Here is a 4,907-nt window from a genome sequence, read left to right as displayed (position 1 = left end):
CAAACCTGAGAAGTGCGAGTTTCACGTCCCCAGGACAACCTTTCTGGGGTACGTCATAGCCAAGGGGGAGCTTCAAATGGACCCAGCCAAGGTGACCGCAGTAGCCAATTGGCCCACACCCTGCTCCCGTAAGCAGTTGCAGCGTTTTCTTGGCTTTGCAAACTTTTATCGTAGATTCATAAGGAACTACAGCCGTGTGGCTGCCCCTCTCACGGCCCTCACATCCTCCCTAAAGTCCTTCCGGTGGTCCAGCGATGCTGACATGGCCTTCAAAGAACTGAAGGAGCGTTTTGTTTCGGCTCCCATCCTGGTCCACCCCGATCCCACCCGGCAATTCGTTGTTGAGGTGGACGCCTCAGACGTGGGTGTGGGCGCTGTGTTATCGCAGCGAGCGGAATTGGACAGTAAGCTGCATCCCTGCGCATTCTTTTCTCGGAGGCTATCCCCGGCCGAACGCAATTACAGCATTGGAGACAAGGAACTCTTGGCGGTCAAGCTTGCCCTTGGGGAATGGCGACACCTTCTGGAGGGGGCGGACCAGCCATTCATTGTTTGGACGGACCATCGAAACCTTGAATACATCCGATCAGCTAAACGCCTGAACTCAAGGCAGGCAAGGTGGGCATTATTCTTCGACCGATTTACATTTACATTGTCCTATCGCCCAGGTTCCCAAAATGTCAAGCCTGATGCACTGTCCCGCCAATTCACACCGGATTGCGGGGAGTCTGAGTCAGAACCCATCTTGTCTCCTACTTGCTTTGTGGCATCACTCACCTGGGAGATTGAGTCGGTGGTGAAGAAGGCCCAACAGGGACAACCTGACCAAGATGGGGGGCCCAGTGACCGCATGTTTGTTCCTGCCTCTGTCCGTGCCCAGGTCCTTGAGTGGGGACATTCATCACGCCTAACCTGTCACCCTGGAATCCGCCGGACATTGGCATTCCTCCGACAGCGCTTCTGGTGGCCCTCAATGGATGAAGACACAAGAGCTTTTGTCTCGGCCTGTACGGTGTGTGCTCGGAGTAAGACTTCCTCGAAACCCACTTCCGGTTTACTCCATCCACTCCCCATCCCCAGCCGCCCTTGGTCGCACATCGCGGTAGACTTTGTCACCGGCCTCCCTCCCTCAGAAGGTAATACCGCTATCCTTACCATTGTGGACCGATTTTCCAAAGCTGCTCACTTCCTTGCCCTGCCAAAGCTTCCGTCAGCAAAAGAGACTGCTATGCTTCTGATAAACAACGTATTTCGTTTGCATGGAATCCCCACTGATATTGTGTCCGACAGGGGCCCCCAATTTACCTCTCAAGTCTGGAGAGCCTTCTGCACAGGTCTGGGCATCGGTGTGAGCTTATCCTCTGGGTACCATCCACAGACGAATGGGCAAGCAGAACGGGCCAACCAGCAATTGGGGTCTGCCCTTCGTTGTATGACCCAGGCGAACCCGGCTACTTGGAGCGCTCAGCTTGCATGGGTCGAGTATGCGCACAACACTCTGCCTAATTCCTCCCTGGGCATGTCTCCATTTCAGTGCTCCTTGGGCTATCAACCCCCATTGTTTCCCTCTCAGGAGGCGGATTGCGCCGTCCCGTCCATCACGAGCCATCTGCGCAGGTGCGCAAAGTCCTGGAGGTTGGCTCGTGCTGCGCTGCTCCGTGCTACAGCAAGGTCGCAGGTCCAGGCCAATCGCCGTCGCACTCCTGCGCCGGTCTACAGTGTTGGCCAGAAGGTTTGGCTCAGCTCTCGTACCCTTCCACTCAAGGTGGAGTCTAAGAAACTGGCACCCCGCTTCATTGGCCCCTTTGAGATCGTTGCCCTGGTGAACCCTTGTTCGGTCCGTCTCAACCTACCTGCCTCTCTTCGGGTTCACCCTACCTTCCATGTGTCCCAGGTCAAGCCTGTGTCTTCTTGTCCCCTGTCCCGCCCTATGCCGCCCCCTCCTCCACCCCTGGTGATCGACGGGCATCCCGCTTACTCTGTTCGGAGGCTTCTGGACGTGCGACGTCGGGGACGTGGCCTCCAGTACCTCGTGGACTGGGAGGGCTATGGGCCGGAGGAGCGGAGCTGGGTCCCCGCCCGGCAGGTGTTGTGCAAGTCGCTCATCCGCGACTTTCATCGTCGGCATCCTGGTCGCCTGGGTCGGGCGCCAGGGGGCGCCCGTCGGGGGGGGAATGCTGTCAGGTCTCCTAACTCTGCCCCTTGAGCGTGTTAGTGTGGGTGTGTCCCTCAGCAGGATTGGAGCGGCGAGTGGAGCTGGGACCAGGTGCAAGTGATCATCTCCATCAAGTGCTGTGTATTTAAGCTGGTCCCCAACTCCACCTCGTCGCCAGATCAACACACTCCGTCAGAGTTCGTGCTTCTAGCTATCTAGTCATTTGTTGCGTGCCTATTGCATTTGACTTACCTGATCTTTGCTCTCCCCAGTTGTGTACCCTGCCGCTTGCCTGCCTAGACTCCCTCCGCTTCTGGCCTTGCTCGTCAATCAACAACTCGTTCCTTGGACTGCTACCTTCTACAGCGCTTTCTGTTTAATAAACCCTCATCACTCCATCCACCTGTTGTCTCTCTCTGCATTTGGGCCCTCCACCAACCGGACCCTGACAGGTTTAGATTTGACAGCCATAATCAGCAATTGTGTACATTTGAGCTGAATGTGTCAAAATCTTAAAAATTAACAGGTGCCCAAGCAATTTCATGCTAGAATCATCATCCGGATGCCAAAATAAACTAAATACAGCAAAAGATTTGAGTGCACAACGTTTGGTTTAGGTTTGACAGCCATAATCACCTTTTTATTGCTTTAAATGCGTTTTTAGCGCATGATTGTACATTTGAGCTGAATGTGTCAACATCTTAAAAATTAACAGGTGCCCAAGCAATTTCATGCTAGAATCATCATCCGGATGCCAAAATAAACTAAATACAGCAAAAGATTTGAGTGCACAACGTTTGGTTTAGATTTGACAGCCATAATCAGCAATTGTGTACATTTGAGCTGAATGTGTCAAAATCTTAAAAATTAACAAGTGCCCAAGCAATTTCATGCTAGAATCATCATCCGGATGCCAAAATAAACTAAATACAGCAAAAGATTTGAGTGCACAACGTTTGGTTTAGGTTTGACAGCCATAATCACCTTTTTATTGCTTTAAATGCGTTTTTAGCGCATGATTGTACATTTGAGCTGAATGTGTCAAAATCTTAAAAATTAACAGGTGCCCAAGCAATTTCATGCTAGAATCATCATCCGGATGCCAAAATAAACTAAATACAGCAAAAGATTTGAGTGCACGTTTGGTTTAGATTTGACAGCCATAATCAGCAATTGTGTACATTTGAGCTGAATGTGTCAAAATCTTAAAAATTAACAGGTGCCCAAGCAATTTCATGCTAGAATCATCATCCGGATGCCAAAATAAACTAAATACAGCAAAAGATTTGAGTGCACAACGTTTGGTTTAGGTTTGACAGCCATAATCACCTTTTTATTGCTTTAAATGCGTTTTTAGCGCATGATTGTACATTTGAGCTGAATGTGTTAACATCTTAAAAATTAACAGGTGCCCAAGCAATTTCATGCTAGAATCATCATCCGGATGCCAAAATAAACTAAATACAGCAAAAGATTTGAGTGCACAACGTTTGGTTTAGATTTGACAGCCATAATCAGCAATTGTGTACATTTGAGCTGAATGTGTCAAAATCTTAAAAAATAACAAGTGCCCAAGCAATTTCATGCTAGAATCATCATCCGGATGCCAAAATAAACTAAATACAGCAAAAGATTTGAGTGCACAACGTTTGGTTTAGGTTTGACAGCCATAATCACCTTTTTATTGCTTTAAATGCGTTTTTAGCGCATGATTGTACATTTGAGCTGAATGTGTCAAAATCTTAAAAATTAACAGGTGCCCAAGCAATTTCATGCTAGAATCATCATCCGGATGCCAAAATAAACTAAATACAGCAAAAGATTTGAGTGCACAACGTTTGGTTTAGATTTGACAGCCATAATCAGCAATTGTGTACATTTGAGCTGAATGTGTCAAAATCTTAAAAATTAACAGGTGCCCAAGCAATTTCATGCTAGAATCATCTTCCGGATGCCAAAATAAACTAAATACAGCAAAAGATTTGAGTGCACAACGTTTGGTTTAGGTTTGACAGCCATAATCACCTTTTTATTGCTTTAAATGCGTTTTTAGCGCATGATTGTACATTTGAGCTGAATGTGTCAACATCTTAAAAATTAACAGGTGCCCAAGCAATTTCATGCTAGAATCATCATCCGGATGCCAAAATAAACTAAATACAGCAAAAGATTTGAGTGCACAACGTTTGGTTTAGATTTGACAGCCATAATCAGCAATTGTGTACATTTGAGCTGAATGTGTCAAAATCTTAAAAATTAACAAGTGCCCAAGCAATTTCATGCTAGAATCATCATCCGGATGCCAAAATAAACTAAATACAGCAAAAGATTTGAGTGCACAACGTTTGGTTTAGGTTTGACAGCCATAATCACCTTTTTATTGCTTTAAATGCGTTTTTAGCGCATGATTGTACATTTGAGCTGAATGTGTCAAAATCTTAAAAATTAACAGGTGCCCAAGCAATTTCATGCTAGAATCATCATCCGGATGCCAAAATAAACTAAATACAGCAAAAGATTTGAGTGCACAACGTTTGGTTTAGATTTGACAGCCATAATCAGCAATTGTGTACATTTGAGCTGAATGTGTCAAAATCTTAAAAATTAACAGGTGCCCAAGCAATTTCATGCTAGAATCATCATCCGGATGCCAAAATAAACTAAATACAGCAAAAGATTTGAGTGCACAACGTTTGGTTTAGGTTTGACAGCCATAATCACCTTTTTATTGCTTTAAATGCGTTTTTAGCGC

The 4,907-nt window shown here is 46.6% G+C and overlaps 1 long non-coding RNA gene across 1 annotated transcript; it reads left to right on the top strand.

Moving 5' to 3' along the window:
* Window positions 1-2,277: 2,277 nt before the first annotated feature.
* LOC144011016 (uncharacterized) lies at window positions 2,278-2,553 on the top strand. Its single transcript, XR_013281420.1, has 2 exons — window positions 2,278-2,352; window positions 2,428-2,553. It is a non-coding gene; the product is annotated as an uncharacterized LOC144011016 (long non-coding RNA).
* Window positions 2,554-4,907: the final 2,354 nt, after the last annotated feature.

The sequence above is a fragment of the Festucalex cinctus genome, unplaced genomic scaffold, assembly GCF_051991245.1.
Source record: "Festucalex cinctus isolate MCC-2025b unplaced genomic scaffold, RoL_Fcin_1.0 HiC_scaffold_23, whole genome shotgun sequence".
NCBI classification, from domain to species: domain Eukaryota; kingdom Metazoa; phylum Chordata; class Actinopteri; order Syngnathiformes; family Syngnathidae; genus Festucalex; species Festucalex cinctus.
The sequence above is the reverse complement of the archived record's forward strand: the minus strand, read 5'-3'. Positions and strand labels throughout refer to the sequence as shown.